Genomic DNA, 10,628 nt, shown 5'->3' with positions numbered 1-10,628 from the left:
CCTCCAAATGGCAGGAGATCCTAAGAAATCCATTCCTATCCATATGAATACCAATGGAATATGATATATGTCATGATTGAATGGGCAGTTCTTGAACGATTCTAGGATAAAATAGTACACAATTATATCCTAGGACTCTGATCAATTTTAAACTAACACTTTATGAAGCATTTAAACAATCATATTCATTAAATGGAGACATAATGAAATATCTAAGAATTGGATGTCACATTGTATGAAGGTGTCATTTTTTTCTGCCAGGACTGGGATTGGAACTCACGGTCTGGGTAACTCTGTTGCACTGTGTGGGAAGGGGAAGCTCACCTCCGTGAAGTCAAGAAATTCAATTCTGTTCCTTAGGCCTGAAATCGATCCCCAGCACTAGAAAACATCTTTTTCATGTATATTTTACATACATTATGTTTACATACATATGTTGACTCTTTATTGCATTCAGTGTAGTTATTCATTTTATTTTTTGTTTTATTTATGTATTGGCCATTTATTTTATTAAGTATTATGGCACATAGAACATTGATTACATTGATTACATAGGATATAGGTCTGCATATGTATTCCACTTCATACCTGACACCCAGGAATTTCACAGAAAAAGAAAATGTGTCACCATCAGCTTCTTACTCCATGATTCATTGTTTGGGAGTGTTGGTGTCTGAATTCAAAGCCTACAAGGCCAAATTCCTGAATGGGTGAGTGTCAGCACGCCATCCTGGGGCAAATTGAGCTGACAGGCAGTTCCCAGGGTCTGAGATCAAGCCCCTAGGGATGACAAAATAAGAACAGATTGACATGTCGATGGTATTATGCTAATAAATATTTATCTTTATAGAGTGCCAGAGATGTCTACACATTATTCAGTTATATAGACTACATTTCTACCAATTCTTGGGTATTTATTATGCCTCTATGTAATTAATGGTATTGTTTTAATCCTTAATAAACTATTAAGTAAATCAAGGTACTAGAATTATTATATCCCTGTAAGAAATAGTATTCTTTTAATGTTTCATATTAAATAAAATCAGTCTACTGAAATTATTATGTCTAATTTTATATGATTAGCATTCACGATTTGCTCATTCAACTGTGACATTGATAACATTCCATCGTTATTCCTATGGATGGGAACCAGTCTCTTAAGATCTTCCACTATTTGGAAGTGGCATGACTGGGATTCGAACTCTAGACCTATGTTCCTGTGCGGGACTATGGCTTCCTCAATAGCCTGCTAGCCTTCAGCAATGCAAGATGAAGTACCCTTTGGAGCCCTGTCATTCATCTCCAGATGGTCATGGTGCAAAGGAAGAAAATGTAAAAATGCAATCATGCAACATTTTTTTCTTTGGTCGGTCATAGGGCTTGAACTCTGGGCCTGAGTACTATCCCTGTGCTCTTCAGCTCAAGGCGAACACTCTACCACTTGAGTCACAGTGTTACTTCTGGGTTTCTAGTGGTTTATTGGAGATATGATTGTCACGGACTTTCTTTACCGGGCTGGCTTTGAACTGTGATACTCAGATCTCAGCCTCCTGTGTAGCTTGGATTTCAGTTGTGAGCCACTGGCGCCCGGCTCTGCCACTTTTTTTCTGTGCATATTTTTCCCACTTGCAAAGCTTGGAGATCTAGGATCCCAGGATAGGCTGTGGCTCCAGTGGCTGCACCCCCGCCTAGGATGATAGAAGCTGAGGCAGAGTTGCCATGACCTGAGTTCAAGACCTTGCTTCGCAAAAAAAAAAAAAAAAAATAGCTCCTTGGCTTGCAATTCACGCTGTTTGTTTTTCTACCAAGCTTTGGATTTGAACTCAGGGTCTGCGTAACTCTGTAGCACTGTGGACAAAGGGGAAGCTCACCAGGCTTGAAGACAAGAAAGTTGGGCCTGGTCCCTAGGCCTGAATTCAAGCCTCAGCCCTGGAAAACATACAATTTATATTTATTTTAAAGATAGTATTTGTATTTACCTATAGATGTTCAGTCCATATCCTGTTTGTTGTGGTTATTGATTGTATTTTTGTTTTATTCAATTATTTACCATTTATTGACTGTGATGATATGCATTCCATTTATTATACTGATGGCATCCCATCACACAGTATCTAAATTTGTAGACGTGTTCTCCATCATGTCTGACACCCAGGACTCTCAGAGAAAATGAAAACAGGTGTAACACTTGACTTCTTATTCCACAATCCAATTGTTTGCAGTGCTGGAATCTGAACGCAGAGCCTAGCAGACCTAATTCAACACGGCAACCTCTAGCCAAGGAAGCTGCCAGACAGTTCCCAGACCCTGAGATTGAGCCACAAGGGTCGACAAAATAGGCATACATGGATAGAATTCCAGAGACATCTACTTAGGATTCAATGACATCAACTACATTCCTACCAACTCTTATGTATTATGCTGCCATTGAAGGAGTAGTATTGTTTTCATGCTTAATAAACCATTCATTAAGATCAATCAGCATCCTAGGATCATTGCGTCCCATTTTAGATTAGACCATTTTAGATTAGACCGATGCCCGCAGAAACTTATACAATCATGAATTTCCAAACATTCCATCGTTAATCCTGTGGATAGGAACAAGTCTCTTGGGAAGTCTCCCCACTGGTAGGTGTCAGGACCAGGATTCAATATCAGGGCCTTTGATGACATATGGGCCTGTGGCTTCAGCAATAGCCCACTAGCCTTGGCCAATGAAAAGTGAAGTAAACTTTTAGCTTTGTCATTCAGACCCAGGTTGGTCACCATGCAAAGGAATAAAATGTAAAAAAATCCATCCCGTGGCTATTTTCCAGTGAGGTTTTTTTTTTTTTTCTCCTGCAAGGCTTCAGGGCCTAGGATCACAGGATCGGCTATGCTCCCATGGCAGCCAACCAGCCTAAAGTGATCGAAGCTGAGGCAGAGTTGCCATGAACTGAGTTCAAATCGCTTGGTTGGCAAAAAATAAAATAAAAATAAAAAATAATAAACCACCCTAGCTCAGAATTAGCACCATTTTTTCTGCCACAGCTGGGATTCCAACTCAGATCTGGGTAACAATATAGCACAGTGGGTGAAGGGGAAGCTCACCATCCTTGAAGACTACAAGGTCAGATCTGCTTCCAGGGCCTGAATTGAAGCCCAGATCACCTTCAATCTGCAGACCACCAAGTTCGGACCCAGCATGGTCACCATGCAAAGGAAAATGAACATAAAAGCGCCAGGTGGAACTTCCTGCCACTTTTTTTTCCCCTTCACGGTTTTTTTTCCTGCAAGCCCTGGGGTCCTAGGATGCAATGATGAGTTGTAGGTCCAGAGGCTGCAGCCTAGGATGATTGGAACTGAAGCAGAGTTGCCACGACTTGAGTTCAAGCTCTGAGTCTGTTAAAAAAATTGTGAAGGAAGCACCCTAGCTCCGAATTCACCCCAGTTTACTGCCAGAGCTGGGATTTGAACTCAGGTCTGGGTAACTCTGTTGCACTGTGGGGGAAGGGGAAGATCACCATCCTTGAAGACTACAAGTTCAGGCCTGCTCTCAGTGCCTGAATTGAAGCCCCAACACTGGCAAAAATCATGTGTCCACCTATTTTACACATAGGATCTCTATTTACATACATGTGTGGAATGCATCATGCTTTCAGTGTAGTTATTTATTTTATTGTGTGTCTTAGAGATGCATTTTGTATTTTATTGCATATGATGACAGATATAACTGTGCTGATATGGATGGCAACCTATTCCAATGTGTACAGAGTTGCCTATATAGCATACTGTGTCCTGGCTGAGACCCAGGACTTCACAGCACAGGAAAACAGGTGCAACAATGGGCTTCTGAAAGAAGCATTCATGTTTTGGCAGAGTTGGGATTTGAACTCAAAGCCTAGCAGTCCCAATTGGTAAAAGGGTCAAGGGGAGGACACTGGCCAGTGAGCAACTGAGGAGTTAGGCCGTTCCCAGGACCTGACATTGAGCCCCAGGGAGAGCCAGGATAGGCATAAATTCATAATTGAAACAGGATCTGTATTAACATATTGGTGTAGACAGCATCTTGTGTTCAGTGCACTTCTCCTTAACTTGTGTCTAATTCATGGAGGTATTGTGTATTTTACTGAGTATGGTGACAGATATAACTGTGCTGACATGGATGGCAACCTGTTCCCATGGTTGTAGATTTGCCTATGCATTCATTCTCCATCCTAGCTGAGACCAAGGACTTCCACATGAGAGGAAAACAGGTACAAAGACTGGCTTCTGACATCAGGATGAAACTTTTGTCAGTGCTGGGATTTGAACTCAAATCTGGGTAACCCCATTGCACTGTGGGGAAAGGGGAAGCTCATCATCCTTGAAAACTAGAATGTCAGGTCTGGTCCAGGGCCTGATTTGAAGCCCCAGCACTGGACAAAATAACAAGCCCACCTCTTTTAAACTTAGGATCTCTACTTCCATACTGGGGTGGTATGCATCTTGCATTCAAGGTAGTTTTTTTTTTATTTTGAGTCTTATTCATAGATGTATTGTGTATTTTATTGAGTATTGTAACAGGTATATCTGTGCTGCCCTGGATGACAACTTATTCCCATGAGTAGAGAGTTGCCTATGCATTCTCCATCGTAGCTGAGACCCAGAACTTGCACAGCACAGAAGAACAGGTGCAACGACTGGTTTCTCACATCAGGGTGACTTTTTGGCAGAGCTGGGATTCGAACTTGGGGGCTAGGAGGCCCAACTGCCCAATGGATCCATGTGAGCACACCAGCCTGTGAACCACTAAGGAGCTGGGCCTTTCCCAAGAACTGAGATCTAGCCCTAGGGAGGCCACAATAATCCTCAATGCATCATTGAAACTTGGGATATCTATTCACATCCATGTGTGGACTTCCTCCTGCATTGAGGTTAGTTATCCTCTCCATTTTGTTTGTTATTCATGTATGTATTGTGCATGTTCTTGAGTATATGATGACAGGTATAACTGGGCTGGCATGGATGACAACCTATTCCTATGGCCACAGGGTGGCCCATGCATTCTACATCTTAGAGGAGACCCAGGACTCGCACAGGAAAGGAAAACAGGTGCAATGATTGGCTTCAGACATCAGGATGAATCTTTTGGCACTGCTGGTATCTGAACTTGGAGCCTAGCAGGCCCAATAGGCGAATGGATCCACGTGAGCACACCAGCCTGTGAGCCACTAAGGATCTAGGCCATTCCCAGGACCTGAGATCGAGGCCCGGAGTGAGGGGGAGCACAATTGTCGTCCATTTATAAGCTGAAGGTAGTATGCAAATAAGTACATATTTGAATAGAGTAGGAGACATGGCGACCTGTGATGGAATCCAATTTACCCTGTGACTACCAATTCTCAGATCTTCCCCAATGCCTCCATTTCTTGACTGTGATGATTATTGTCACACTTCATCAACTCTTCATAAAAAATAATGGATACCCCATGAGTCTTGCTTATCATTTCCTACTTGCATCCTGCAGGAACTACTCATTCAAGGATGAGATGATCACATTCCACACTTCCTAGGTCCAGAAACGAGTACTTCAGGATCTTCCACCATTCCCACAATGTAGGGCGGCTGACCCGGATTCCAACCCATGGCCTCCGTTGCATGGTTGGCTGTGACTTCCCCGATAGCCAGAAGGTCTTCAGCCATGCCAGGTCACCTTCACTCTGTAGGCCTCTGGGTTCAGACCAACAGGGTCACTATGCAAAGGAAAATAAACGTACAAGCACGAGGTGGAAATTCCTGCTGCTTTTTTCCCCTTCTGGCCGTTTTTTGTTTTTGTTTTTGTTTTTGTTTTTTCCTAGGATCCAAGGATGGGCTGTGGGTCCAGAGGCTATATCCTAGGATAATTGCAGCAAAGGCAGTGTTGCCTCGACTTGAGTTCAAGGCCTGGGTTTGGCAAAAAAAAAAAACATAAATAAATAAAAAATTATGAATGAAGCACCCTCGCTCAGAATTCACGCCATTTTATTGCCAGAGTTGGGATTTGAATTCAGGTCTGGGTAACTTTGTTGCACTGTGGGGGAAGGGGAAGATCACCATCCTTGAAGACTACAAGGTCAGGCCTGCTCCCAGGGCCTGAACTGAAGCCCCAACACTGGCAAAAATCATATGCCCACCTATTTTACACATGGGATCTCTATTTACATACATGTGTGGAATGCCTCATGCTTTCAGTGTGTGTCTTAGTCAAGACTGCATTTCGTATTTTATTGAGTATGATGACAGATATAACTATACTGACATGGATGGCAACTGATTCCCATGTCCATGGAGTTGCCTATGCTTTCTCCATCCTAGCTGAGATCTAGGACTTTCACAGGACAGGAAAGCAGGTGGATCTATGGGCTTCTAATATCAGGATTCATGTTTCGGTACTGTTGTGATTTGAATTCAGAACCCAGCAGGCCAATTGGCGAAAGGGTCAAGGAGAGGTCACTGGCCTGTGAGCAACTGAGGAGCTAGGCTGTTCTCAGGACCTGACATCGAGCCCCAGGGAGGGCCAGGATAGGCATAGATTCATCCTTGAAACATAGGATCTATATTGACATATATGAGTGAACAGCATCTTGCATTCAGTGCACTCCTTTTCCTTATTTTCTGTCTAATTCATGGAGGTATTGTGCATTTTGCTGAGTATGGTGTCAGATATAACTGTGCTGACATGGATGATGACCTGTTCCCATGGTTATAGGGTTGCCTATGCATTCATTCTCTATCCTAGCTGAGACCCAGGACTTCCACATGAGAGGAAAACAGGTGCAATGACTGGCTTCTGACATCAGGATGAAACTTTTGTCAGTGCTGTCATTTGAACTTAGGTCTGGTTAACTCCATTACACTGTGGGGGAAGAGGAGCTCAACATCCTTGAAGACTAGAATGTCAAGCCTGGTCCAGGGCCTGATTTGAAGCCCCAGCACTGGACAAAATATAAAGCTCATCTCTTTTTTTTTTTTTGCCAGTCATGGTACCTGAACTCTGGGCCTGGGCACTGTCCCTCAGCTCTTCAGCTCAAGGCTAGTGCTCTACCACTTGAGCCACAGCACCACTTCCAGCTTTTTCTGCTTATGTGGTGCTGAGGAATCGAACCCAGGGCCTCATGCATGCAAGGGCAAGCACTCTACCACTGAGCTACCTTCCCAGCCCCATAAAGCTCATCTCTTTTAAACATAAGATCTCTATTTACATACAGTTGTGGTATGCATCTTCCATTCAATGTAGTTTTTTTTATTTTGAGATTTATTCATGGATGTATTGTGTATTTTATTGAGTATGGTGACAGGTATATCTGTGCTGCCATGGATGACAACCTATTCCCATGGCTATAGAATTGCCTATATAGCATTCTCCATCCTCGCTTAGGTGCAGGACTTTCACAGGACAGGAAAACTGGTAGATTGATTGACTTCTCACATCAGGATGGATCTTTTGGCAGTACTGGGATTTGAACTCAGGGTCTAGCAGGCAAAATTGGTGAATGGGTCAAGGTGAGCACATCAGCCTGTGAGCCACTAAGGTGCTAGGGCATTCCCATAACTTGAGCTTGAGCCCCAGGGTGGGGCTGGTACACCATATTCATCCATTCTTATGCTGAAACTTGTGTGCTAATAAATACCTATTTGTATAGAGTCGGAGATGTGGCGAACTGTGTTGGAATCCTATTTACCATGTGAGTACCGATTCTTGGATCTTTCTCAATGCCTTGATTTCCTGAACGTAACTATTATTGTCATACTTCATGTAGTCCTAATTTAAAATAATCATTGTGCCAAAGGTCTTGTCTATCATTTCCTATGCGAATCATGCGTTAACTTCTCAACTCTTCCCTAGACCTGAATTCAAGCACCAGCCCAAAAAACATAACATTTATAGACATCTTAAATATTTGATTTATACTTACATCTATATATTAGTCTATACCGTGTTTGTTGGAGTGATTCATTATATTTTATTATTGATAGATTGATTTAGCATTTATTTTATGGGCTGTGAGTGCACCTATAATATTTATTACATTTATTCCAATCTATTCCATAGCATGTAGCTTTGCAGATATATTATGTACATCATACCTGACACCCAGTACTTGAAAAGGAAAACAGGTGTCACACATGGAATCTTACACCAGGAAGAAACTTTTGGCAATGATGGAAACTAGACTAAGGGCCAAGGAGGCCCAATTCATGAATGGGTGAGTGTCATCATGGCATCTGCTAGCCCATTCAACTGCCAATTGGATCCCAGTGTCTGGGATCAAGCCCCAGGTTTGGCCAAAATAGCAATAACTCTCTATGTAGATAATGGTATATAAATAAATATAAATTTAGATATTTAGATACTGTCAGAAATGTCTATCAGGTATTCAATGATATATACTACATTCCTATGGATTCTCAGGTCTTCAGTGAGGATTCCATTTAATCAATGGTATTCTTTTAATGCAAAATAAACTATGAATTTTAATCAATCTGTGTACTGTGATTATTGGGTCTAATTTTATGCTAGACTGATTCATGAACTACTCATCCAACCATGACATTGATCACATTCCTTTGGTGCTCCTAGGGACAGGCAATAATTTTGTAGGCTCTCCAGCCCTGTGTAAGTGGCATAACTAGGATTCAAACTCAGGGCCTAGGTGTCCAGGTTGGCCTATGGCTTCGCTGACAGCCCGACAGACTTCAGCAATGCCAGGTGAACTACAGGTTGCAGCCGTGTCACTTGGACACGGGAATGGTCACCATGAAAGGAAGGGAAACCCGAGAAACTACTGACCATCCGCAGTTCACAGCTTTTTTTGATGCCATTTTCATTTTGATTTCCTGTCAGCCCCCAAGGCCTAGGATCCAAGGATAGGCTGTGGGTCCAGAGGTTTCACCATCCCAGGCTAGGGTGATGTTAGCTGAGGCAGAGTTTCTACGACCTGAGTTCAAGCCCTGTGATTGACAAATAAATAAATAAATAAATAAATAAATAAATAAATAAATAAATAAATAAATAAATAAATAAATAAATAAATAAATAAAACCTAAAAATATTAAAAGGAGTAATGAAGCTCCCTTGCTTGGAATTTGTGTCTTTTATTTTCTGCTAGTCCTGAGGTTTGAACTCGGAGTCTGAGTAAATCTGGTGCACTGTGGGGAAAGGGGAAGTTTACCTTCCTGGAAGATAAGGAATTCAAGACAGTTCCCTAGGCCTGAATTCTAGCCTCAATCCTGGAGAACATAACATTTATAGTAATTTTTAGTATATGATTTATACTAACATCCATATGTTCAGTCCATATCGTGTTTGCTGGAGTGTTTCATTATATTTTAGTATTTATTTATTTACCAATTATTTTATTGATCCTGAGTACATCTATAATATTTATTACATTTATTCCAATCTATTCCATAGCACGTAGCTTTGCAGACATACTAATACCATATACATCATACCTGACACCCAGAATTCGCACAGAAAAGGAAAACAGGTTTCACACTTGGAATCTTACTGAAAGATGAAATTTTTGGCAATGCTGGGACCTGAACTGAGGGCCAAAGAGGCTCAATTCATGAATGGGTGAGTGTCAGCATGGCAGCTTCTAGCCCATTCAGCTGCCAAGTGAATCCCAGGACCTGGGATGGAGCCACAGGTTTGGCCAAAAGAGCAATACCTTTCTATGCAGACAGTGGTATACAGATAAATATATATTTAGGTATTTAGATACTGCCAGTGATGTCTATCTGGTATTAAATGACATATACTGTGTTCCTACAGATTCTCAGGTTTTTAGTGAGGACTCCATTTAATGAATAGTATTCTTTTAATGCATAATAAACTATGAATTAAAATCAATTTGTGTCCTGTGATTATTAGGTCTAATTTTATGCTAGACTGATTGATGAACTACTCATCCAAACATACCATTGATCACATTCCTCTGGTGTTCCTAAGGACAGACAATAGTTTCTTAGGCTCTCCAGCCCTTTATACTGGCATGACCGAGATTCAAACTCAGGGCCTCGGTGTCCAGGTTGGCCTATGACTTCACTAACAGCCTGCCAGCCTTCAGCAATGCTAGGTGACATACAGGTTGCAGCCTTGTCATTTGGACCCAGGATGGTCACCATGCAAGTAAGGAAAACCAAGAAACCGCCATCCATCCACAGTTTGTTACTTTTTTTCACTGCCATTTTCATTTTGTTTCCTGTCAGCCCCCAAGGCCTGGGATCCCAAGATGGGCTATGGGTCCAGATACTGCACCATCCCAGCCTAGGGTGATATTTGTTGAGGCAGAGTTGCCACGACCTGAGTTCAATCCCTGTGCTTGGCAATAAATAAATGAATGAATGAATAAATAAATAAATGAAATAATTTTAAAATATTAAAAATAGTCGGGCATCAAAGGCTCATGCCTGTAATCTTAGCTACTCAGGAGGCTGAGATCTGAAAATCGCGGTTCAAAGCCAGCCCTAGCAGGAAAGTTCTTGAGACTCTTATCTCCATTAAACCACTATAAAACCCGAAGTAGTGAAGTAGCGCTTTGGCTCAAGTGATAGAGTGCTCGCCTTGAGCTGAAGAGCCCAAGGACAGCTTCCAAGGCAAGAGTTCAAGTCCCATGACATAT

The sequence above is a fragment of the Dipodomys merriami genome, unplaced genomic scaffold (assembly GCF_024711535.1).
Source record: "Dipodomys merriami isolate MVZ:Mamm:240054 unplaced genomic scaffold, mDipMer1.0.p SCAF_83, whole genome shotgun sequence".
NCBI classification, from domain to species: Eukaryota; Metazoa; Chordata; class Mammalia; order Rodentia; family Heteromyidae; genus Dipodomys; species Dipodomys merriami.
Note: the sequence above shows the minus strand (reverse complement) of the source record.